This window comes from Papaver somniferum, chromosome 6 (genome assembly GCF_003573695.1).
Source record: "Papaver somniferum cultivar HN1 chromosome 6, ASM357369v1, whole genome shotgun sequence".
Taxonomy (NCBI): domain Eukaryota; kingdom Viridiplantae; phylum Streptophyta; class Magnoliopsida; order Ranunculales; family Papaveraceae; genus Papaver; species Papaver somniferum.
Genome location: NC_039363.1, coordinates 165,060,247 through 165,088,006, shown reverse-complemented (window position 1 = coordinate 165,088,006; position 27,760 = coordinate 165,060,247). Strand labels below are relative to the sequence as shown.

Below are 27,760 nucleotides of genomic sequence, written 5' to 3'. Positions count from 1 at the left end.
AGTGATATGGGTTTGTATAACTTACTTTATTATACTCATTTCTTGAGTTGGTTCTTCAATTGGATGATTTTTCTTTTCGATTTCTCTTTGGGTTTTCAGTTTCTACATCTTCATCTTCAATTGGTTCTTCAATTGATTGAGAGGTTTTAGAACGTGATGCTTTAGTCTTTACACGACGACCCATATTGTTATATAGTGGAGTTTAATCGACGATCTAATTTTAAGGAATCGACGATTAAAATTTTTCGTGCGATGAATTATTTATTTTTTGATGGAGGTTTGGTTGAGAAGGAGAAGAAGAAGAGAAGATGAAACTGATTTAGGATTTAAAATTTAGGTTTATATGTTAAGGAAAAGAGCAGATTAATAATTATGAAGGTTTAAGGGTAAATAGGTAATTGAATAGCCTTCAGAAGATACCCCTTATGCGATATCCTGGATAGGAAACTAATTGGTGTGCCTAGAAAATTTTAGGTATGCCTTAAAAACATCCTTCGTAATTTTACGTGGACAAAGGCGTTATCTGATTAAACAGTAATGAAAAACCCTATAATCATAGGGAATTTGGTAATCACGGGGACAATTTGGTAACCCTTTCAGGAGTTTTGGAAATCCTATAATTATCAACCTTATATAATGTTCAACCACAAGGGCTAATCCGTGAATTCTCACAAAGGAAATACTCGAGATAAGTTTGTATTCCCTCCTCCCGTTAAGCCTTAAGATCCTTGATGTCATCATACTTTTTGTTCTTTTGTAGTGATTGAGTCCTACGCCTCAAAGCTTAATTTCCCCACTCCCAGGCCTTTGTTTTGGTCGTGTCTGCTATAATGTTATTCCTGGTCTTGAGTTTTGTTCCTCCCTCTCTCACCTGTCTCTCACTTTTTCCAGCACTTCTTGCCAAATCCTGTTTTTGTCCTACTCTCTGTTCACCACAAACTTCATTTCAGAAATCTTCTAATATCATGTTAGTTAGGAGACCCACATTAGCAATCCAGTCATGGAACCCTAAACCACATTAACACTAGGTAAAGGTTTTTAATATTTTTGAGGTTATGAAGCCAAGTCCAAGCTCATCCCCCAATCTAAAACTTCGACAATAATATACACCCCACCATATAATGTAGTTGGATAGATAGAGTTACAGAGTGGAGAGGATGTTGATGCTTGTGGTACTGAAAATTTTTGGGTTTTTGTTTTTGCTTGCTTTTTTACTTAGATGGATTAGAAAGACCCCAGAGGACACCAAGTTGTATTGTATGAAAACAATGATTGAGTAAGGCAAAAAACTTTGCTTGTCTTCTTGTAATTTTAATCAACAGTATAATACAAACCAAGTTCCTTTCTATCTCTTTCTGCTCTCGAGCCATTGCGTGTTACAACTTTATAACGACATTATTGCATCGAACTTGAGTCGTGATACTCTACATATGCATCCTAATCACTCTTGAACATATACCAGATATGCTAGTTGATGTTCTCATCATTTTAATGTATGGCTTTTATTCCCCGAGTATTCATGGGCCGATGATGTAGTCGAATAGAAGGAAACAAAAAAACAAAAAGAAACGCAAAAAAAACAAAAAGAAACGTTTTACTCGAAATACACGGAGCGGACAAAAACTAACTATAATTATGGTATTTGTGGATGGGTGCATGGAACTCTACATACATTTGCCTCCAGTAGTAATTTCATTAGCGTACTCAAACTTTAAAAAGAAGAGGAACTGATGAGAAAACATTAAACAAATTCCATTGGCTCACCTGCAGAGAAGTAAGGCCAATTAATAGTGATTGAAAAGGAAAAAGAACAACAAAACAAAAATCATAGACAGATTATCTTCTTAAAAACAAAATAATCCCAGCCTAAACATGAGGGTCAATTAACATGAGATCACACTGAATTCCAAAAATTCACACTAAATTCCTTTTTGCAAATTTAATGCGTAGCTTCCATTTCCTTGAAGCACAATACACATTTTCGTAAATCAATTTCCTCAAAGTGTAACGTAACTGTAGACAATTATTTCAAATTAACTTTGCAATTCCATTGCAGACCGGCAATTAACAGAGAACTCGTACTTTTTAGACAAACTACCAAATTCTCTTGAAGTGTTATTGTGGCGCCATTGTATGATAAAAATATTGAAACCTGCCAGTATTGCACAATGGAACAACCCACATCGCGATTCACCTTATCCGAAAAACTAAGAGAATGAGATTTCTTGCAAAATATACAACAAAAGTACTGAAAATACTAATCAAGTAACAGTAAAATGGACCTTGCATGTGTAAGATTATAGATCCACTACTGCCATCTGTTTGTGAACGAAGTGATCAGTTTTTGTACCGAGCTGATCTGCAAATACACCAATATAAAACTTCAATGGGAAATTAATTGACTAAAAAAAAGTGGCTAATCCAACATGAGAGATGGTAAGGGAACCGTACTGCATCACTAACAGTAGTTAATTTCATTTACAGAATAAAGTTTCAAGAAATTTATATCTCCTCCATAGCCGTCAGAGTACCAAACTGATACAACAGAACAAAAAGGATAATGTGGAAGAAAGTTAATGGAAGCGAAGTTAAGTACACGTTTCATAGCCGTTAGCCATACATAAAAATCATTAAGCAAAGAAAAATTAAGAAAAACAAACTGAGGCTACTTAGTAAATCACACAACTTTTACTTCAGAAAACTTAGCATTGTACATCCTGCCGAACAATTTAGTGTGGTCATGGTTTTTTTATATGTAACTTCCGTAAAGGCATTGCACTGCGTGTCGGGCATATTGTTTAAAAACATTGGTGTTCGTTGATGTCTTTGTAGACAAATCCATATCGTCTTCAAACAAACAAAAAAAAGCAAAATTGTTAAAAATAGAAACCAATTATGTAAATATGATCTTGATAGAAAAAAGAAAAACACTACAAAAAATTCCTAGACAGATAGAATAGTCAAGTTGAAACAACAACTATGGGAAACCAAAAAGGGCAAGGTAAGACTATGACTTACACTTACTGACTGAAAAGTAGTACATGGATGGAGATTATGATGTTCTTCGAAACTTGTCTCCACAAACTCCACCGCAACAGCGATGAAAGTGGATATAAAAAAGTAATTGTAGTTTGTTCCCTTTTATGAATGGTATGCAAAACTGATTGCGGTGAGTTCAGATGGTTTTAATAACTGCAGAACACCTAAGCAAAAGGCATACTAAAGATTAATTCGCGTACCACCTTTTAAACCGCAATAGTGAAACCGACACAATCTGAAAACGCAATCCTCACCCTTAAAAACCACGATCCCTGTAATACATCCATTCAACAGAAGAATCAAATTTCAAAGATTTTTTTTTGCAGTAAAAAATGTTGAGAGATAAGTTCGATGAAACTGACTAATTATGGTTTCCAATGAATGTAGTATTCCTAATTAACCTTACGGTTTGTACGCCTGGGTAAAACTTTGAACAAATATTAAGCAACAGTTTTCCACTTATTAAAACCCCCAAAACGAACCACCAAGATTTGATTAGGCTGCGATACGTTTTAATGTGTTCAAACTTCTTTTTTTTTAAGGAACAGGAGCAGCAATCCCAAATTCATATATTAGATAATAAGATTATATACATCAATCAACTACATCCAAACTAAAATACATGAGCAAATACAACAATACAAAAATATCAAATACATACATTTTACTGAGGAAATTGATTTAGGGATGGTGTTTGAATACAAATTCCACCATTTGAAATGAAAAATACTCGTCTTTCATTAAGACTGGATGCTCCCTGTGGAGGAGTAATCTGCACTATGCATCGAAATCATGATCCAATTAGGTAGCCATGGATCTTCATAGACATGTAGATCTACGTTAAGCCATTATGGATCGCCCTCGAAAATATGGTTGAAACGATTGATACAATCGATATAAACATCTTCAAGGAGGCTATATGAAATTATTATGATAATATATAATAAGTAATCTGATTGACTAGAATAGATCATCACAAATATATGAAAATAATATACAGTACTATAAATGGAAACCCTGACAATCACCTAAATAGGGATTGTAATTTATTATAGATAATAATAATTCACATATACCTAGATCTACCCGGTGAATCCGAGCAAATCTAGGTTGAGGATGAATCAGTTGGAGGAAGTTTTCTGAAAGTTTTTCTTTGTGTATGGAAAAAACGTTTATTTGGAGAGACAATGGACGGTGGATCATTAAATATCTCCGGAAACGAATGGTGCATATGTTCTCCTTTCGGACTACAACATCCTCGCCACTCGTTGTCTCCCCCCAAAAGGCAATTGTGTCATAGTTAATTGACATATACAAAAACTGTACCAAATGGATCCTTTATTGTCAACTCCATATTTTAGGAATATGCTGTTACTAGGCCCAAAATATCAATTTCTCTTCGGATCTGGACCATAATTAACTATTACGAATTTTAATAATGACAAAACTACCCTTTTGAATATATAAAATAGGAAAATCATAATAAATTTTCATTTTGAGATTTTATTTCTCTTTCCTTCAGATGAGATTTTCTGCTGTAAAAATGGTATCTATTCAGATCTCAAACAAGATTTCTCCTTCGAAATTAAATTCTCAAAGGTAACAACTGCGTCTAGAACTATCAGTGCATATCGAATAACAAACTCAACGAAAATCGTCAAGAAAAACCAGAAATGAAAATACAATCATCAAATCATGACGGGAAAGGTAAGTTTAACATATCATAATCGTTTCATTGGATTTTGAACTACTGATGTGTTGATTTGCAAGTCGATTTCAGAAAATAATATTGTTGACTTATTTATGAAAGCCCAATCTATTTGATTTCATATATAAATCATCATTCAAAACATGATCAAAATATAGATCTCTAACTATTGCATCTTGATCTCTCTTTTGAGATTGAAATTTTCAAAAAAAAAAAATGTCTAACAAAATTTCTACAGTTTCGAATTGAAGTTTGATCTAATTTTTAATCTGTATTTCTGGACGAAAATTTGAGTTCATTTATGAACTCAGAGCTTCTTAATCTTTGTGAGCCCTCCAACGATATTTTAGTTTCTTATACTTTCAGATTTCGATCTGGTTTGAAATCATAAATGTTCTTCTATTGTTGTTCTTAATCATTTAAGAAATTTTTTAATTGATTATGTGAGATATGAAATGAGTATTTTATGTTAAACAATTGCGTAAAGGTTACTGATATTTTCAAACATTTCAAGGCGTCAACTGTCCTATATGTGATAATTCTACAGATTATTGTCCGGTAAGATTTAAGAGTTTTTTTTTTATGTTACATAACTATCTTCTTCGGCTTAGTTCAAAGCAAGCTCTGAATGCTTAAGAAACATGAGTTACATCAATTTTAGCATCATTCATAGATCCTTCAAGTTCATGAGATATATCATAAGAAAAATTCCTATAATGAAGAAAGGACGTCGTTAAATAGATGTGTAATTTCTGGTTACATATGATAATTGGAAGTGTAATTACTAGTTACACATCATAATTGAATTTGTAAAAGTTTGAGTAAACCTGATATGATGTATAGTTCAGTTTACTAGTTTTCACATACGCCTTAACTAATTGCAACCTGGATACCAAACGTTGTATCAGTTTGTTTTTTCTCTAAAACTCACTACACCATTTCCAAGATTTTGCAACGTTTGGTTTTTCTACTTTGCAACGTATGTTTACGTTGCAGACGTTTCACTGTTGCGCATAACGTATATACGTTGCTTCATATTTTATATTACGGATAAAAAAATGAAAAAAAGGATACGGTCATACTTTATTAATTTAACTGAGTACTTAATTGTATTTTAAACCTTGTTTTATTATTAACTGATTATTAATCTTCTTTTTCTCTTTTATTTTCTCAACAATCCGAGTTTCTCTAATTTCTACAGAAATAATATCTTCTTTATCTCCTCTTTATTTTTCTTCTCTTTTTTTCCGAAACCTAGATCTGTTTTGAAATCCAACTCGATTGGTCAGAAATCAAAGGCTATCATTGCTAAACCTTCAACGTAAATGACAACCCATCTCTCAGAAGTCAAATCCCGGTAATCAAATTTGGTTTAAACCCTAGAAGTGTAATTTTTCCCTATCATTCCTTCGTAAGTGCTAGCAGACTAGTCAATATAGTTGATTTCTAACAAATCCAAAGAGATGGAGTTTATTCAATAAAACCCCTTGTTATTTAGTTGTTTTTGATTTCGTGAGTTTAGCTTCTTTTTTGTGGTAAAAATTCCTTAAGAATAAGTAATTTTTATGTTTATTTGTTGGATATCTTGGAGTTTTATAACATGGTTTTTCTTTAATTTCAGTTTTATGTATTGAGTTTTAAGTTTGTTAATGTATATTCTCACATCCGGTGGTTTTGATTTTCTAGGGTTTACTTTTGTTGTTTTTTTGTTTGTTTTTTTGTATTTATAAGTAGACATGCATTTAAGGTTTATTTACTGTATAACTTCACATTGGTTCCTTTTGCCTTTGGGTCTTTCTTAGTAGAATTTAATTTCATAGATCTGAGATTTGTGTGGTTTGTATTTCAGTTTTCTAGCAATATTTTCCTCTAAAGTTAATGTTTTAGTTTGTAACACCTTTTAGTTTTTTATTTTCAGGTACTGGGAAGATTAGCCTAAAACAGAGAATCAACAAGATAAAGTAGTTTTGGAAAGTGGATATCTACAATCATTCTTTGTGTTTGGGGAAGTCATGGAGGTTTTTCTTTTGGATCATAGCTTGTCTAAGAACCTTGGATGTTTCAATTCAGAAAATGGATATCTATAATTGTTCTTTGTTGATCTGGGTTAACTACGTTCTGTTTTATTTTGGTTTTCATGTTATTGAATAATGGGTTATGGATATAATTTCGGTGAAGTTGAGGTTTAAGCAGAGCTCTTTATGGAGACTTGTCTCTTGAGAGATCAATTCATGCAACTTGGTAAAAACCTTCGTTTTGAGCTCCATTAAATGTTTTTGAAATCTTAGTATTTTGAGCTTTTAATAAGCAAATGCTTGTTCCATAGTTCCAGTTGAAACTCTGATATGTTATACTGGTTCCGAGTCTTATTATTCCGAGAATGAGTTCTACATCCCTAATTACATATTTTTATCGGATGCCACAGTTGAGTCTACTTCTTTCATTACACAATGTGCTACTGAAATTTTATGGAGACGAATGTGCTACTGAAATTTAGAAGAGATTGCGAATAATGTTGTTGAAAGCTGGTGGTTATTCTTGTAAACAACTAATTTTGTTTTATTTTTATAACTGTATTTAATATTATTTGTTATATGTCTTGTAGATACATCTAAATTTGAGTCTTGACCATGTCTTGTAGATGCATCTATCTTCGGCAGTGTTCAAAAGGTCACCAACTTCGTCAAAGATATCTCACATCTTAATGGTACTTGCTATATTTTCTTCGATGAGATGATATTTTATTGCGGTGATGGAAATAACTTTTAAGTTGACTAACTCAACTGGTTGAAGGTTTGTTGTGGACAAAGAAGCTAGATCTAATCATTGCATAGACACAAAGATTTTGGTTTACTGCTTCAGCTCAAACTCAAAGTAAACTAGATTACATTTTTATTTATGAAGTTATCAATCTATGGAGAACGAAATTATCATTGCAAAATATTACTTAAAATAAGCAATTAGTATATTTTCTTTTTCTTTAGTATACTTAACTATCTTCCAAAATAAACTTATACTCTTTCAGGACTTGGGGATGCACACAAGTGACAATTGTGATATCCACCATGTAGAAGTAGTAGGTACCTTTCATGTATCTCGTTACCACATTATATTAGCGTGTTCTCTTTTATATGGTTGTTTATCATTGCACAACAGACCATCGAAGGTGAAAAATTAATATTAACGTTATGGTTCACCCATGATAGTTCCCACGTAAGGATGTTAAACTCATTTTGCTTTTATCTGAAATTTTGTTGTCCAATAGTTTAGATAATATACCATTTCCTTACCTACCAAAGTGAACTCTTCTCTCATTTATGAAAATATTAAAATTTCTTAGCTGGAAAGAGCCAAAGAGGCGTACGAACTCTTTTCCCCAAATCATTCGGTATCTCACTATCTTCATCTGATGACAAGGAACTACTACTTCTTGTGTCGTTTGTGTTGATTTTATAATTTGATTAGCGTGTAAATTGGCAATGTTACAGGTCCTTAATGCTCCTATATTGATGTTGATCAACGATATTACAAAGTCACTTCTGAAGCATTAAGAAAGTGCGAGGAACTTGTCTGAGTGGTCTGGCCTAATGTTGCGGTGAGAATTGTTATATTTCATGAGATTATAGAATTTAATTTTGTTGTTTGCTTCATATTTAACACAATTTTTTTTCCAGGGTGTTGGTTTTGATTATAATTTCTACGCCCATCCAATCTAAAATGCACTGTCGCGTCTAGATAACAAAGGTCAAAATAAGGTTGGTATATTCCTATTACAACTTCTATCTTCTTTTCATGTCGTATTTGAGCATTTAACAAGCTAATCTACCAACTAAAGTTCTCTCTTCTTTTCAAGAAAAAAAATGTTCACTTTCTTATGTATTGAATCTCTTTTTGTATGAAGTTAAGGAGTATGTTATTTCTTGCATGGGCTTCACCATTTCAAACCTCCTAGCAGAATTACCGATATACCTTCATGTATTTGTTGATAGGATGGTAAAGGGACAACTAGACTTACTGCAGTGAAGGTAGGTTAAGATATTCAGAAGAGTTAATTATGAACAAGTTCTTTTTCTGAATTTAATGCTTACGTAATTTTTATAGTGGATGAAGTACCATTGGTAGTGCTGGAATTAGAAGGACTGGTCATTATAGATAACGACTGTTGGTTAGTTTTAATCCTTATCAAATTCTTGACAAGAGTTTGTGTAACTAAAATTTAGGGGTTTATACATCATACCAGTTAATTGTGTGGGTTTATACTAATTTATCAATTACATGATTCAGTTTAGTATTTCCTGTAACCATGGTTAAGATGTCCAATGCATAATTTATAGTCACCTAGATAATAAGAGTACTCATTAATGATTTCAATTTCTTTTCCATGATCAAATACTCCACGAGTAGAACCAAATATAAAATAGGGATATTCACCCACTATAAAATTGTATCTTAACTTGCCCATTTATGTTGCGAGGGAAATTCATCTCCTCCATTGCTCAAACACGAAACTACACCCTCGGACATCTTAACAATTAGTTCATGTGCCTCGATTTAAGAGGAGATATTTATGGGCTGAGATGGTAGCAATAAGTGCAATAAAGAAGCCATGGTTAGTTATTGGTGATTTCAATGCCATTACTTCAATTGATGAAAAAGTAGGAGGTCGAAGTCCAAATAGAAGTTCAATACTGGATTTTAGTGAATGTTTAGATATTTGTGAATTGGTGCAAGCCCCTCATTCTGGTCTTCAATTTTCTTGGTCTAATTGCCAGCAAGGAAGCAAAAGAATTTTGTGTGCTTTAAACAAAGTTGTTTTTAATAATTCATGGTTGCAGAAATATGCCGATTGGTGTTACAAGATTGGTACAAGAATATCTTCAGATCATGCCCCCTTGTTAGGTGGTAGTATTAATATACCAAAACCAAAAAATGTGCCACAATGTATGGTTATCACATCCAGGTTTTACGGAAGTAGTTAAGTCTTGTTGTTCAGAACATATAAGTGGGGAGCCAGCTTTCATTTTTCAAAGAAAATTGAGAAATTGAAAAAAGTATTAAAAGATTGGAATTGAAATGGGTTTGGAAATATTCATATTAAAATTAAAGAAGCTGAAATTGAAGTCCTAGAAGCTATAAAAATCTCAGATGGTAAGCCTTTCGATGTTGAAGCCTTAAACTCCTTGGTTGAAGCTGAAAATAATTTCAGTTATAGAGAAGTTCAGCTCAACACATTACTAAATCAAAAAGCAAGAGTTAACTGGATTAAGGATGGAGCAGCCAATACTTATTTTCTTCATACAAATTTAGTGTTTGGAAATATTCATATTAAAATTAAAGAAGCTGAAATTGAAGTCCTAGAAGCTATGAAAATCTCAGATGGTAAGCTTTTCGATGTTGAAGCCTTAAACTCCTTGGTTGAAGCTGAAAATAATTTCAGTTATAGAGAAGTTCAGCTCAACACATTAACTAAATCAAAAATCAAGAGTTAACTGGATTAAGGATGGAGTAGCCAATACTTCTTTTCTTCATACAAATTTAGAAATTAGAAGAACAAGAAATATAATAAGTGAGCTGGATATTAGAAATGGCAATATAATTATAGATCAAAAAGAAATTGCTGACATTGGTTAAACATGTTGAGAAAAAATTTGAATATCAAGAAGTTACAATTGATGAATCTTTGTTTCACAATATTCCAGAGGTAGTAACTCATGAAAATCAAATTATATTAGATAAAATCCCTGAAGAAGAAGAAATCAAGGCCACAATTTTCAACATGGATCTTGACAGTTCTCCAGGCCCAAGTGGCTTCTATGGGTGCTTCTATAGAGCTTGTTGGAATGTTATAAAAGAAGACTTGGTTCAAGCTATTCAATTCTGTTGGACAAGGAAAGTTATTCCAAAAGGGCTAAATTCCAATTTTTTAGTATTGCTACCAAAGGCTGAAGGTGCTAAATCTCCCAATCAATTTAGACCTATTGGTCTAAGTAATGTAAGCTTCAAAATATTTACCAAGATAATCACTAACTGAATGAGTATCTTGATGAACAAGTTAATTTCTTCTCAACAATCAGCATCTGTACAAGGGAGGTGCATTCAAAAACAGATTTTACTGGCTTCTGAAATGAAATGAAGAAAAAACGGAGATGTGGAAATGTTGGTCTAAAGCTGGATATTACTCAAGCTTATGATTCTATAAGCTGGGATTTTCGTTTCCAAGTACTAAAAATATTTGGATTCTCAAATTCTTTGTGCAATTGGTTACATGTTTTATTTAAATCAGCCAGAACATCTGTTATGGTAAATGGAGGACCATGTGGATTCTTTTCAGTTGGCAGGGGATTGAAGCAAGGAGACCAACGATCTTTTATTTTATTCATTATCATGGAAGAAGTCTTAAGTGGGAACTTAACTGAAATGGTTAATAAAGGTTTTATTGTGCCAATGATTACAAGAAATGGTATACATCCTACACATTTATTTTGATGTTTTTATCTTCTTGAATGAAGCAAAGAAAAGTATAACATCTCTTCTTCAATTACTGAATAAATATCAGCTAAGTTCGGGACAGATAATTAACAAAAGCAAGAGTAAGTTTTTTATTCATGGAACTTCTACACTGTGGAAAAGTATAATTCAGGGTATCATTCAAATGAATATCAGTGAATTTCCAGACAAATATTTTGGGGTAGTTCTTGTAGTAGGAAGAGTGAAATCTTCTACAGTTTGGCTAATGGTGGAGATGATGCAAAAAAAGATTGCAACATGGAAAGGCAAACTTCTATCATTCCAAGAAAGGTTAGTCTTGATTAAATCAGTACTATATAGTATTTCTGTTTATAACATGGAAATCTATAAATGGCCTTTCTCTGTAATCAAAACTTGTGAAAAGATCATAAGAAATTTTCTTTGGTCTAAGGATAGTGAAGTGAGGAAATACACAACCATATATTGGAAAAAAGTGTGTACCCCATATGAAGAAGGACGTTTGGGAATTCAGAGGCTTGAAGTGATTAACAAAGCATTCCTAATGAAGATTATGTGGAAGATTGTTAACTCTCAAGATGATTGGCCTTATTTTTCAAGGCTAAATTCAAGAATAAACTGAATCTATGGAGCTCAAACTGGCAACTTTCTTCTGTTTAGCCTAGCTTAAAATGGGCATGGCAGTCATTACAAAAAAGACTTGAGATTGTGTGTTGGAAAAGGGAATGAAATTTATTTATGGTTTAATGTCTGGATAGGGGAAGAGCCACTGGCCAGGACACTGGGAGATTCTCAGTATTTTGAAAACAATAAAATGGTTAAAGTTGCAGATATTTTAAAAAATGGGGAATAGCTAATTCCAGAAGAAATTAAAATTAAAATTGAATTTTTATCCTTGCCTGATGTAAGTGAGATGCAAAATAAGCAAATTTGGAAAGCAACTGTCTCAGGAAATTTTGAAATTTATGCAGCTGTTAACAAGCTCAGACTAAAAGAGGAGAAGGTGTATTGGTGAAAATATATATGGAATGCATTTCTACATCCAAGTATTTCAAGTAATTTGTGGAAATTGATTCAGGGTCTTTTTGTTCATGATCTTAAAATGGTCAAAAAAAGGATATAAAATGGTTTCTAGATGTTGTATCTGTGAAGAAGCAGAAGATACTATGAATCATATTCTTTGGGAATGCAAATTTAGTGTAGAGATTTGGACCTGGATAAGTTATATTTTCATGTTTACTTCTCCCAAATCTTTTAATGATATTTAGAAAAAAGCAAGGAATAAAATCTCTTTGGTTCAGGAGGTATGGATTATTTCTTCATGTCTTATCTTAAAAGAGCTATGGTTTCAAAAGAGTAGAAAATTCTTTGATAAAGCAAAACCTGACATGACAAGATTCAAGAGCTATGTACTGAAAATGGTTTCTGAAAATAGAATCAGAATAAAAGGATTTAAATGGAACCAAGATTATGATAACTTCATCATATCATTTTTTAAGCTGGGTCCAAGAAATTATAAATATCAATATATAAAACAATGTCAGTAGAATGCTCCAGAAGAAAATTTTACCCTCTTTTGTTGTGATGGTGCTTCTTTTGGAAATCCTGGTGCAGCAGGTTTTGGGGTGGTAGTAAGGGAAAATCAAAACAAGGTGTTTGGCTCAGTCATTGGAGGTCTGGGGATTACTACTAATTAATTGCGGAGGTGTATGCTGATAGACAAATTTTTGTGTCTAATTTGATCTCAATACTATATATTGTTGGCACTCGATTTTGTCCTTATTATGGTGTTTTGTGTGTTTTTAGGTATTTCTTGAAAATAAACATTTTTGGAAAAATCAGCTCGAAAAGTTGCCCGGGGCACATTTGAAGGACATTTGTTATTCGGACTCTCATCATTGGTTAAGGGGCAACCTAATTACTAAGGGGACCTCAGTGGACACCTGTTATTCTCACCCCAATTCTAGATAGGGGGACTCCATCTTCAAACTTTTAAAATAAAATTTTGGCGGGAAAATAGAAAACACTTCTGTTGAATTTCGATTGAGAATTTGGACAAGTTTTAGGCCGATTCAATGGCTGAAAATTTGTAGAGAGTTGTGATTCATCCTAAGGAAGATAGTATGGGTATCGAAACTGATCGAAAGTGGCTGAAATTCTCGGTTCGATTCACCAAACACAAACAGGGCAACACAAGCTAAAACGTGTTTCTGCTGTGCATGGAGGAGTTCTGAAGGCGTAGAGAGAGTGCTGAGGCGTGGAGGAAGTGAATTAGAGCGTTCTTCGCCAAAGTTTACGCGTGTAGAAGAAAAAAATTAGAAATTATTGCGTTTTTGGGCAGCGAACAATATAAAATTAATGAGAGAATATACGCATTTATGTTGGGATTTTTGGGTTCCAAAACACTATATATACTCGCACAAGTTGCTGTGAAAAGGGGAGAGGTTTGAGAGGAATTTAGGAGGTCGAATTCACATCGAGAAAAGTTGCCAGAAAACCAACGCTGCTGCTGCTGAAGAACAAGGAATCGGCCACGGTTTCTTCATCAGATTTGGCCACGGTTTCTTCATCTTCGCAACAGTTTCTTCAACCAATTTGCAACAGCTGATTAAACCACAAAACTTTGATTTCCGTCACCAATTGTTTCTTTGCAACAACTCAACATCGTCTTCGCAACAGTAATTGCTGTTGCGATTTCTACAATTCCTGTTGCGATTTCTACTCATTTGTAATCAACTTTGGAGCAATAATAATATATTTTGAGTATTTTTCCAACATGAAGATGAACTAATTCTCCCACAACCAAGGCAATGAGGAAGCTTTTTATGCATGAATGATGGGTAACTATATTATTTTCTCTAATTTATAATTCACTCAATCACTGTTTTTGCAGAGTTCTAAATTGTTGCATAATTTTCTTCATTAGTTATGATTCAATTAGATAGGTTATACTTTGATTAGATAATCTATGCTTAGGGGATACAATTGATTTTTGAGAATTTGCCTGATTATATGTGGATTAAGAAATAAGGGACTTAAACAAATAATTAGAGTTTTTGGATAATTATCATCATCATTTATGCATAAGAGTAGAATCAGAGTCTTGGTTATTTTCTAAAACCTTGAAACAAATTTTGCCATAAGTTTTCCTTACTTTTAAAAGTTATTTTCCCCTTCACAAGTTTGAAAGAACCCAGTTTTTACCATCACTACAACTACATTTTGAAAATACATTAAGTTTTTGGCGCCGCCGACGCGGACCTGTGTTTAGGTAGAATTTTTTTTTAGGTTTATTATTTTTATTATTTCTTCCTTTTTACGTTTTTTTTTATCTTTGTTTTGCAGGTTCGAAGTGGAAGCTAAGGACTTGGTAAAAAGCCTAAAGCTTAAAGCTTAAAGCGAAAAGAGAAAAAAAAAAAGAGAAAAAGAAGACAAATAAAATTTTAGGGTTTAATTTTTAATTTTTATTTAATTTTTAATTTTTTAGAGTGTGTGAGGAAATTTTTGTATTATTTTTTTTAGTTTTTTTTTCCTCTTGACTTTGGATTGGACTGGACTTGGACTTTAATTTTTAAACCCTACGGAAGGGTACTTTTAAATAAAAATTGTGTGCAGGAAAGGACGGTGATTACAATATCACCTCGGCCCCTCGGGTTCGCACACGGCATAGGAGTCGTGGCCCGAGTCGACGACAGCGGTTCTTCGCCCGTCTGGTATGGGAGGTAAGTCCATCTAAACACCCGCGAATCTCCTACAAGCGGTTTACTGTTTGCCTTAAGGTGCTAATTGTTTGAGGACGAATCGGACTGTCTTTAATTTCCTAGTAAAGGGCAAGGCCTGGCCTAGACAAGATAAGGGTTCGGATTTCATCACCGCTCCCTTCTTGCCCGCCTTAGGAAAACAAAACCTAACGCGAACCCAAGTCTTAAAATTTGATTAGAAAGAGACCTATAGGGTATCAAGCTTGTTAGGAAAAATTTTCGAAGGATATTGGTTATTCTTTTAGCATACTTCGAAGTTCACGACGGTTTCTGTGAGTTGAATGCGTGACTGCGCCGCCTTGTACTGCGGTGAGGCCTTGGGTATCAAAGCTCTTACGCTTCCCTCGCCTCGATTCAACTTACTTTGACTCGGAGTGATTCCAGAGGGGTTTGCTTAAATTGTAACGAATTCCCCTTCGAGAGATAGAAGTTGGTCTATAAACAATCTAAGTGAACCATCATGCTTGTTGTTTGCTAGAAATCTTTAGGTTTGTTGTGGTAGAGTCGAGTCAGCCTGCTTTGTGATTGCTAGAACCTTCCTGTTAGGATTTTTATTTCTTTCCTCTGTTTTTTTTAGTGTATGCCCGATTTTGTTAATAGGGCTTGGAAAAGAGATACTCTACGTCGATTGATTAACGAAAAACCTAGTAGTTCTCCTGATATAAGCAGGGAGCTCGAAGATTGTTCTTTTGAGAGCCCTATTTTTGGAAACTTCAGTTTTGAGAACTTATCTCTAAGTGACGAAAGTACCCCTAGTACTCCTATTCCTTTGGTGGTGCCAGAAATGGCAACTTTGAAAGCTTTGTTAAACCCAACTAGGACCTCTCGTCCATCTTGTATCAAGTTAGCCGAAACCGAAGCAACCTATGAACTGAAACCTGGGACCTTGCAGATACTCCCAATCTTTTTAGGAAAAGAAAATGAAAACCCCTATTTTCATATTAGGGAATTTGAGGAAATTTGTAGTACCCTACGAATTAAAAACCTAGATGATGATGCTCTGAAACTTAGGTTATTCCCCTTTTCCTTAAAAGATAAAGCCAAATCGTGGCTATATACTTTGGCTTCTGAGTCAATTGAAACCTATGACCAACTTACTTCTGCCTTTATACAGAAGTTTTTTCCAAGGCACAAAACATCGTCTGTTAGGACACAAATATGTACTTTTTCTCAACAAGAGGGAGAATCCTTATATAGGTATTTAGAAAGGTTCAATGACTTAATATCTCAGTGTCCTCATCATGGTTTAGAGAAAGTTAGGTTAGTTCAGATCCTCTACGAGGGTTTAGATTATTCAACAACAACCATGGTTGAGTCCTTATGCACAGGTGGGTTTGAGAATAAAACTGTTGATGAAGCGATGACATTTTTGAATGAAATCGCCGATAAGACCCAACAATGGGAACATAGTAGGGAACCCCATAAAAAAATTCTTCTAAGTAGAGGAAATGTCAATAGGGTAGAAGGATCTTATGAGTCAGATGCTAAAATAGCTGCCATAGCCAAAAGGTTAGAAGCCTTAGAATTAGATCATTCTAGTGGTAGTGGAAGAATAGAGCCTTTTTGGGAAGGCCATACGATTGAAGAGCAAGCCAATGCTCTTTATAACAACACTAGATTTAATAATCGACAGAAGCCTGACCAATATTCAGAAACCTATAACCCTGGATGGAGAAACCACCCCAACCTTTCTTGGTCTAAGGGCCAGAATCAAGGTCAGTCTAGTAACTCTCAGGTTCCCCCAGGCTTTGGATATACTAAGAATCCTTCAGCTCCGGCACAGTTTCAGAACCCATCAGATAAGAAGATTATGAGTTTAGAAGAGTCTCTTGCTTTATTGACTCGTAACACTATGGATTTTTAGCAACCCGTTGCTCAAGGTTTAGAAGATAATAAGAGAATAGGTCAGGCTAACTCTCAGGCTATTTCCGAGTTGAAAACCCAGGTTAGTCAGATGAATGAGTCTTTAAGAGAAAGAGGTAAGTTTCCTAGTCAAACTCAACCCAACCCTAGACCATCCGATCATATAAATGTTGTTAAAACCCTTAGGAGCGGCAGAGTAATAGACAACAAGGTTTCCATGCCTGATAGTGAACATACGGTAGTTCACCCTTCTGAATCAGAAACTGAGGAGACTGATAGAGTCTCTAAAGAGGCCAATGAAGGTCCTGATGAGCCTGGTTTTGTTCCCATAGCCCCATTCCGACAACTGCTAGTTCCCACGAAGAGGGAATCCAAATTTAATGATATAATGGAAGTGTTTAAGCAGGTCACTATCAACCTTCCATTATTAGATACAATTAGGCAGATTCCCTCTTATGCCAAATTCCTTAAGGACTTGTGTACACGAAAGCATAAGCTCAGTGTCCAGAAAAGGGCCTTCATAGCTAGTCATGTGAGTTCTATTATTCAGAATACCACTACTCCTAAGTATAAAGATCCAGGGTCCCCTACCATTGCTTGTACATTAGGTAAATACTGTTTGGAGAAAGCGTTGCTTGACTTAGGAGCCAGTGTGAACTTAATGCCATACCATGTGTACCTTAAGCTAGGACTTGGTGAAATAAAACCTACCCAGATAACACTTCAGTTAGCTGATAGGTCCGTTAAAATTCCTCGTGGTGTGATCGAGGATGTTCTTATAGAGGTCGACAAGTTTATATATCCAGTGGATTTTGTTATCCTAGATACCCAACCTGTCCCTGACCCAAAGAACCAAATACCAGTGATTTTAGGTCGCCCATTTTTAGCTACATCCAATGCGATCATTAACTGTCGAAGTGGTATTATGAATTTGTCTTTTGGTAATATGACTATTGAGCTGAACATCTTTCATATTAGTAAGCTACCCTCTGAACTAGATGACTCGAGTATAGAAGAGGTGAACATGATAGGAACATTAGTCGAGGAGTCATTACCAAACACTTTGCTAGAAGATCCATTAGAAAAATGCCTAGCTCACTTTGGGATTGATTTTGATGATGATAATGTGATTAATGAGGTGAACGCTTTGTTAGATTCAACCCCTTTGTTAGACACTAGTAACAGATGGAAACCAAAGTTCGAACCACTACCAATTTCTAAGTCTACCCTAGTTCCTTCGTTAGAAGAGCCTCCTAAGTTGGACCTTAAACCATTACCAGATACTCTGAAGTATGTGTTTTTAGGCCCATCTGAAACTTTACCTGTAATTGTAGCATCCGACTTGGATAGTGATCAGGGAAGATATAAATATGCTTAGGCTAAGTCTTATGGGAGAGATATCTAGCTGCTAGATTGGACATCCACGTCAGTTTGGGCGACCTACTAAGTCTTATGGGAGAGATAGATAGCTGCTAGATTGGTTACTTTTTGAGCGCTGAATGGTTCGGCTCTTTCAATCTCAACCGTTAGATTTTGTGATTCTCTTGAGCGCCGAACCGTTCGGCGTTTTAGTTACTTTTTGAGCGCTGAATGGTTCGGCTCTTTCAATCTCAGCCGTTAGATTTTGTGATTTTTCTGAGCGCTGAACCATTCAGCGTTTTGTTTTACTTTTTGAACGCCGCACCATTTAGCGTTTCAATCTCGCTGATAGTGAAACGTCGAGCAAATGCTATGAGAAAGAAGTAGCCAAAAAAAGTGTTAACTTTTTCCCCACACTTTTTTCATGATTTGCAACACTTTTTGGCCAATTTAGCCATCCATTCTCTCCCATAAGACTTAACCTTACAATACTTCTAAAGTCGCTAAAGGTCTTTAGCTGCGAGAACCGAACGTACAACTACTAAAGAAGAGAGCGACAGATAGTTGCTAAAAGTATTTTGCAACTGAACGGTAAATGATATGTGGATGTTGTAGTTGAAAAACATACATTTTGCGACTGTCCTGGGCAGGCGATGTTTTTCGTGTTCTTCTTTTTGCAGCAGCAGACGAACAATTCTGCAGCTTATGATTTATCGATTCCTAGCTATCTGTTATCTCCCTAAAGATTCCGTCCCCCTTCTAAGACTCGAATAGGTTCTATTTCCTCGGAAATATTTAATTTCCCTAAATTATTTTCTTCCCTGCCAAGCTCCGGGAATTTTTTCCCCAAGTCTTCTTATGCGTCTCTTCCTTCTCAAACTTACCAGATGTTGTCAAGGATTGTAAAAAAATCTCGAAGAGTATATATTCTCCAAAATAGCCGAGATTCCTACTCTGTTTCCGTGGATACACTTTTCTTCCCTGTTTCCGATAATATGAAGATTTGATTTCGCTTTTTAGTTCCAACACGTCACTTATCTTTCCTGTTTCAACAAAACAGGATATTCTCAAACCAATTGAGCGATTAAATCTCGTCAAAATACTCCACACTTGTTAACAGGAAATCTCGGTTTTCTTCACTTCCCCTGTTTAATGAGCATCAATCATCTGGACAAATTTACTCGATCCAAACTCCCATACTCAGCCTTTTTATCTATAACATGCCTATATCAACCCAAATCCTTGTTTGAGTCTCATCAGATTACGTCCAAATTCTTCGCCTGAAATTGCCGCAGAACTGAATTTCAAACCTTTTTGTTCCCGCCAAAACATGTTTTGCTTAATCTCGACGTTCCAGCCAATTATACACAAATCGATCGACCTTAACATCCCTGTTAAGACTAAACAGACCCTTTCAAGAATTTTCAGAGATTTAGTCTCATTCTAACACATTCAATTTGCAAACCCTAAATCTGCGGCCATTAAAACTAGTTTTCCCGCCAAAAATCTGAAATTCAAATGGAGAAGATGACGTCCCCTTATCCAACAACGATATTTTAGCATTTGGGGCGGAAATAGTGATTTGTGGGGTGCGCAATCCAAATATTCGTGTGCCTTCAGTAATTCATCCGGGTGCCTTCAGTAATTCCTCCGGGTGCCTTCAACGCATTTCCGGCAATTCTTCCACTAACAACAGCTGTCTCTTACCTCTCAGATTCACTTCTTTTCTTCAATTTTTCTACATCACTAAAGCTGTCACGCTTTTCATACATAACATGCATCACCAAAGATGACATGCTTTTTAGATAGAGATGAAGAAATAAAAGAAAATAATGAGAGATTATTCGCCTCCAACAGCAGTTTGCACATGAAATGACACTTTAGCTCTTTTAAGCGACGTTTCTTCTTCTTTTTCTCCGAAGTACCTAAAACTCAAAATTAATCATAAGATACATAATTTACAAGAAAACTTAGCAAAGAAAGCATAAACAATAGATAAATATCCAGGTGTTTTAGACACCTATCAATGGGTATAAGAGCTGCTAAATTAATACATATGTTGCTTTAATTAATTAGAGCAACGGATGACGCAACGTTTCAAACGTTGCTTTAATTAATTAAATCAAAGCTTATATGTGTTTCCAATAAATTGTGACATCGTGTGGGCAACGTACATAAGCGTTGCTGAAATTATTAGCAACGTTACTAAACGTGGTAAATTAGGGATTTTGGTGTAGTGACTTATTGGTTGTTGCACCTTTTAATTTTGTTGAGTTGATTTCTTATTTTTAACTTTCCACATTGAATTGCGTTAGTTTGCTGCTTAGTAGTAGTTTTTTTCTTGCTTATTGATTTTTGCAGGTTAGTTGGTGTGTGATTGTTGTTGCGCGCACAAGCTAAATTGCATGTGTAATTATTGGATAAATTCAGACTAATTGTTGAATGATGGTGGGAGACGACATAGATGGTGGGTGTAGTTCTATTTAGAGTTGGTTTCACTGATTAGAAGAGAAATTTCTTATCGCCAGGTAACTTCATATTTTTTTGTCTTATCGTGCCAAATTAATTTTATCCATATTTTCATACTCAGTTACCCTATCTTTGTGGCATGTTTATTATGAATACATGACACACTTTGCCAAATTAATTTTATCCATATTTTCATACTCAATTACCCTATCTTAGTGTATGTATCTGATATTTTTCTTTTGATTGGGCTAAAAACTTTAACACCATGCTTCAGGTAACTTAGGATTGCAAGTTCATGATAAATGACATGTGCCATATTCATGTGTAACTAAAATTTACACGAGTCAGATGCATGTGCATCTCCTAGTTACACATGCAATATGCATGTGTAACTCTCAGTTACAAAAGTTACTTGGTGTATAACTCCCAACTGCACTAGCATTTATTTATCTTCAAAGTCATGAATTTGAATACTTTTTTGTGTGCATACAAACATAAAATCTTGTTTCATCTAGTAAATTAAATTGCTTAGACTGTAAAGAAGTGCCATTAACAGCTGCTAGTTATATAACTTGCAAACAATATGTTTCCTTTTTCACCTGATTACGTGTCCGTTGATCTTATTTATATTTATTATACATTACTGTTTTAAGAATATCGCAAGTAGATCTATGTGATTCCACTGTTTCTAGTGTTAATGAAAATAAAATATATGATTTAAGTACACAAGCCATATGGATGTGTAATTGCAGATTACACAATCCATATACATGTGTTATTGTCGTTTACACAAGCCATTGCATGTGTAACTGCAGATTACAAAATCCATATACATGTTTAAAATTGTTTTCATATATATTGGCATGCATATCATTTCACTGATTGTTGCGGTAGCATTGATGCTTTTACTGGCTTCATGTTTAGTTTTGGAATAATTTAAGAATGGCATGATATGCATTGCGGAAATTTTTAAATTGAATGTGTAACTGCGGATTACACATGATGTATGGATGTGCAACCTTGCATTATAGATGAAAAATGCATGTGTAACTTTCAGTTATAGATGACATATGAATGTGCAAGTTATGTTTACACATCTATTACAGTAGTCTTGTTTTTATGCTTATTTTAAGTTGGTTATATGGTATACTCCTTCAATTCTACTTGTTATTTTTTTCATCCAACCTAATCTCATAGTAAATAAATATTTACAGGGAAGTCATATCTAATTAATTATAACTTTTTAGTATCCTGCAACAACAAAGTAAGGTCTCGACATGTGTAACTCCTAATTACTCATGCATATGGCACATGTGCACCAATAGATTACACTTGCATTTGTATGTATGTCAGCATATTTTTGGTAGTGGCAATGGTTTTTGATTAGTGATTGAAATATTATATAGTGTACATGCCAAGTGCACAAGTCATGCGTGTGTAACTCTTAGCTGCACAAGTTATATGTATATGATAATCAGATGTGTAACTTATAGGTATACAAGCTAAACAGATGTGTAACTTTTGATTACATACTGATTGAATATGTAACTTCTGGTTTTAGTGATTGAGTTGAAATGATTTTGTGGTATGTTAAGTTGTTTTTGTTTTCATTGGATTGTTGATATTAGTTTTTGTGAAAGAGATTGGACATTTTTGGACATGGAAGAAATTTGTGGGGTTCTGCATGAACCTAGACATATAGTAGTGAATATGGAAGAAATTTGTGGTACTTGATTTGGATTTTCAGTGACTTGTGTTGTAATTTTATTCTATCGATAAATGGAGTTTATTTATAATTAGATCAGGTTCGGAGGATAATTTGGATTGGAGTTAGTGGTGGTGTTTTGGTATGAAGATGAGAGGTTTGACATGGATGATGGAGTTGTACTAGACACATAAGTTGGGTTTACTTTACATTCTTCTTTTCTTATCTTTTTTTTTATATGTTAGTAGTCATGATCTTGCTAGAGCATGTGTGAACAATCGTAAGTTGATACTGGTTCTTCAGGTAGACTATTTATTGGTTTCAAATGGTATTTTGTTGGTTTTTGTTTGGTACTAATTTTTATAGTTGGAAAGTTCTTGCATATGTTAGACATTGACAAACACATATTAGGAATTGTTTGAATAGATTTACCGTAGTCGTTCATTACACAATCAATATGGATGTGTAACTTCTTACTACACAAGCCATAAGGATGTGAGACTGTAGGTTATGGATGGTATATTTTTGAAAATAAGAGGCAATAATTTGATTTAAGAATGATTGTTTATTTTTTATGTTCGTCGGGATGTGTACTGTGTAACTTCTAATTACACAAGCTAAATAGATGTGTGTAACCTTTAGTTACACATGCAAATTATATATGTATCTTTTACTTACACATACTGATTGAGTATGTAACTTCTGGTTTTAGTGATTGAATTGAAATGATTTGTGGTCTGTTTTTGTTTTAAACAAGTCATACATGTATGTAAATATAAGTTACACATGTATATAACATGTGTAACTCTAGAATACACTAGTCTGATGCATGTGTATACACAAGTTATGCATGTGTAATTTCTAGTTACATGTATCTCTTCATAGTTTTTTTTCCTGATTACTTTAAGTTGGTTACATGGCATATGCTCTAGAAATTCTGTTTTTTTTTTTCTTTTTTTTTATCCTAACATAATCCCATGGGTGTTTATTTTCTTTCAGATATCCAAGCATTTTGGAATCGAGGAAGACAAGAAGGGAAGAGAAAAATTTTATTGTAGGATATCGTGGCTTATTTCGAGGATTTCGTTTTACATATCTAGTGTTTTGCCTCGTTTATTGTGTATAACAAGCAATTATTATAATTGAGAAACAAACAAATTATTGTAAATGAATATTAAAGTAATACATGTATTTTATATATGTGTAGTTTTAATATATAAATAATGAGTACACATCCATATGCATGTGTAACTTATAGATACACATGCCATACGCATGTATAACTTCTGCGTACCCATGTGTAACTACTGAGTACACTTCTATATACAAGTATAAATTTGCATTACACATGTGATATAAATGTGTAACTTCTGTATACATATGCCATATGCATGTGTAACTTCCGTGTACACATCCATATGTTGGTGGTGGTGGGTGGCGACGGCGGTGGGCGGCAGTGGTGGTCGGAGGTGGCTGGCAGTGGTGGTAAGAGATGGTTGTCTGTGTTTGTGGTGGTTGGAGGTGGTTGGAACATATCACACTATATTTTAATAATTTTGGGCCTAAATTTAAATTTTATTTAATTATGGTCTTGACAATATACATAAGGATATCTATGTCTTTTAATATTTCGGGCATAGATTTAAAATTCTTTTAATTAAGGACTTGATATCTTGGGTAATCCAGATATTTTTTTTGATGAGGACGTTTTTTGATGGGGACATGGGGGACAAATGATGTGGTAACAATTAATATGAAAAACATATGGGAAAAATATCTCTAGCTCAATTTAGTTTTTTTTTCTATAAACCCATCATTAAGAAAGGATATATAAAGAACTCATAATTAATTATATTAGGAGTCGATTACCCAATTAACCTTATACCTAAATAAACAAAGTATTTTAATTATGTTAAAAAAACGTGACTAAGTTTCGAAAACGGTTATGAATTGTGAACACCAAAATAACGAAGGTACCATCGGTGCCCCAATCAACATTCGCAATGTTGCTTTATCATTGATAATAAATAAACTTTTTTAAACTAAATAACGGATTTGTTAAGTGGGACTATGAGCCTTCGGGCACATCATGGTGCCCAGCGTTAATTATGCCACAGTTCCATCTATGACGCTCATATATTCATTCGATAAATATAAGCATTATATAAGTGCAGAATGTAAAGAGACGCAGATTTACGTGGTTCGGCACTAAAACCTACGTCCATGGGGGTTGTGTATCCACTATTGATGATATAAGGTTACATTGAAAGTCAAGTGACTCTGGGAAGGGAATCGATGCTAAGGGGAAGAAGATAGAACTCACACTTATTATTACAATCTCTCTTCCTATCACTATGGCGTCTTTTGCCTATAGTTGTCTCGCTTCTAATTTTTCCGACCCCCTTCTCCTCTAGCCGATATTGGTATTTATAGGCATTTTGAGTGGGGACCTACCCTCTATCACTGTCAGAGCTTATCTCCTTGGTTAACGTGCTGGCGCGGATGGGTGGCTTCGTATGTGCCGCTGCCTCTAATGGTATCATTCCACAATGCTGATATGCCTCCTCTTTCCTCCACTGGATGCATGACACATATCTTGTTTTCTTCACATTTAATGCGGGTGGTTGAATTAATCAGTATGCGCAAGACAGCTGTGAATACAGCTGTGAATACAGTTGTCACCTCAGTGTCAGATGTACTTCATCTCGTTCGCTAAATTCAAATATCTCTTGAGATATGATAAAGGTGACTTAATGGCATGTTATGGTACTCCTCGGGCCATTTCCTGTATGGTTTTCCCTTTCTTTCGCATCGTTAGATCTTCCTTCATCTAGAAACGTGGTAGGAGATCTCGCAATATCTTAGGTGCCTCTGTGTGCCATGATGTGATTTTTCAAGCGGTAAGTAGAGTGTAATTTAATCGGACTTGTGTAGACTCGATTTCAGACTCAAAAATAGAAAACACTAAAAATAAAGAAAATATATTCACAAAATATTGTCACAATATCGAGAGGTACTGAGACTCAGGATTCCACCAAATTCCATTCATGTGACTCAGATAATGATTCCAATCAATTATAGCTCAAATATTAAAAAGTTCGACTCTTATTCTTTGCCAAAAGTAGATTTTTGAAAAGCAATGACTGTAAATCACAAGCATGATGTATCAAAAATACATAGACCAAGCATACAACATCAAACGAAATAACACCCATTCAATAAAAATCATAAATCAATTAAAAACTAATACAAATAGTCATAAAATAATTATTAAAATTACCACATGCGTGAAATAAGGCTTCATCCGTCATCCCAACGTTGGGGTTTAGCTCATCATGTTAATCACTTGCTCAAAATACATGCTTGTTACTCAAAAGTTGATTAAAAGGATGAAAATGTGAAACAATGAATATATGACCCTCACAAAGCGTTCACAAAAGAACGATAAATGTGAAATGCTGCTCTCACTATACCTCTAAGACCCCCACCCTGTTGTTGATGTCACTGTTCAGGAACGACAGTTCTGGGATGTCTGTTCTTCGTGTAGCAGCAACAGAAGTAGAGACAGTCTTCGTGTAATCTCTGATTCTCGCCTCCTTAGCTCTCCTCTCGACCCCAAACTCTCTACACTCCTTCTATGTGACCCAAACAATCTATTTATATCAAAAATACCGATTAAATCTCTCCAAAATCTTCCTTTCTCTTCACGGAAAAGTTGCGGCAATTTCTTTTTTAGAATTTCTACGCGTTTCTGAGCTTTCTTTTCGCTTGTAAACTCTTCAATAGGTATATATATCTTAGGGAAGATTTCCAGTCATTGAATCACCCGAAATTCCAAGTTTAATCAAAACAGGGACCCGTAACCCTAAAAGCTCTGTTTTGAATTATCTTGAGTTCTAGCCAAATTGGGTCGATGAAATCACTCCTAATAGATTTATCTAGGTCCAAGGAAAATACCCATTTAGTTTCATAGGTTTAGTCTAACTCAAATACCTCCAAATCACGATCACCAAATCTGCAGGCGTGAGGCTTATTTTCGCCAATTCCTGGATTGAATTTGAGAAAGCGTTACCCCTTATCCAGTGGTCGCCCCTTATCTGTTGCTGGAGTTTGCATAACACTCGTCCCTTAGGTGACTTTAATAATTTTTCTGGGATGTTTTCAACACATTTTCGGGGTTCCTCCGGTGTATTTCTGGGGTGTCTCCAACATACTTCTGTGGGTGCTTCTGGTACGTTATCTACGGAGGTTCAAATGTCACATTTTGAGCCAATTTCGACGCAAAATCTTGTTTTTCCAAAAACACCTACAAATACATAAAATAACCGAATAAATACAAAGTCGAGTACTAACAATATATACAACTGAGATATACTAGACACATAAATGCGTATATCAAATACCCCCAAACTTATTGTTTTCTAGTCCCAAGGAAATCAAAACTACAAAATAAAATCCTAACTCTCTTTTGCAGGGATCGTCGATTGTATTTAGCGTATGCAATAAGCCTTTAAACCCCTAGGTGTCCCTAGTGGCCGAGTTATAGTCTCGGGAGGGCTTACCAGAGATATACCCACAAAACCTTTACTCCAGACCCTAGCTATCTACGCAGAACCTTATAATGCACTAAAGAACCTCCTTGGATGGCATACTTATTGATTATGGGAAGAAGTACCCTGATGGGAAATTCCAATTGTTGTACACGAGTTTCCACTCAAGCATACTAAAATTCATATATAAGTGACAAAGCTCCACTCAGATAGTCGCGTTATGGACATCAATATCCGGAGTCAACAAATCACATGGATAGATTAAGAGATGGATATTGAAAAAAATAGATGGTTTTGATGTTGACTAAGTGAACGATGTTTCTCATATCTGTCTGAAGGCCACTACCAAAATGATCCTATCCTAAATGACTGAAATACTGGTCTGACAAATATCAACTCACTGGCATATGCAAGGGTACCAATGCTCGACTTTATTGAATTTTATTCAGTTTGGTCTAATGGTCTGGTCTCAGTTTTTCTTTTTCTTTTCTTTTTCATAACTTTTTTTTCTTCTTTTTTTCTTCTTTTTTCTTATCTTTTTTTTCCTTTTTTTTTTTCAATCTTTTTTTTTTCATAATATTTTTTTTTTGGAATCTCAATCACTATATTTCACCCTAGCAGCGGTAAAAACTTGAATCGTGAGCCCCACCTAATCACTTAGAGAAACATATTTTAAAGAAAATAAAATAAAAACAGAAATGAAAAGGACTCAACGAGATATGGCGAAACTATCATGTTATTTCTAACACCTGAGCTCTGTGCTTTTATGAATTGACTCTTTAGATGTTTCCATCTAGTCAGATTGGTTCCTCAACTCCTA

The 27,760-nt window shown here is 34.6% G+C and overlaps 1 long non-coding RNA gene and 1 pseudogene across 2 annotated transcripts; both read right to left on the bottom strand.

Annotated features, from left to right (window-relative positions):
* Nucleotides 1-1,366: 1,366 nt before the first annotated feature.
* On the bottom strand, nt 1,367-3,102 carry LOC113286373. Of its 2 annotated transcripts, none has more exons than XR_003329253.1 (3): nt 3,019-3,102; nt 2,083-2,847; nt 1,367-1,764 (listed from the first exon to the last, which is right to left on the bottom strand). It is a non-coding gene; the product is annotated as an uncharacterized LOC113286373 (long non-coding RNA). The 2 variants fall into 2 exon arrangements; XR_003329254.1 differs by lacking the exon at nt 1,367-1,764 and having other exon boundaries at nt 1,791-2,359; nt 2,452-2,847.
* A 13,040-nt stretch (nt 3,103-16,142) lies between these two features.
* On the bottom strand, nt 16,143-16,242 carry LOC113292044 (annotated as a pseudogene).
* Between the last annotated feature and the right edge of the window lie 11,518 nt (nt 16,243-27,760).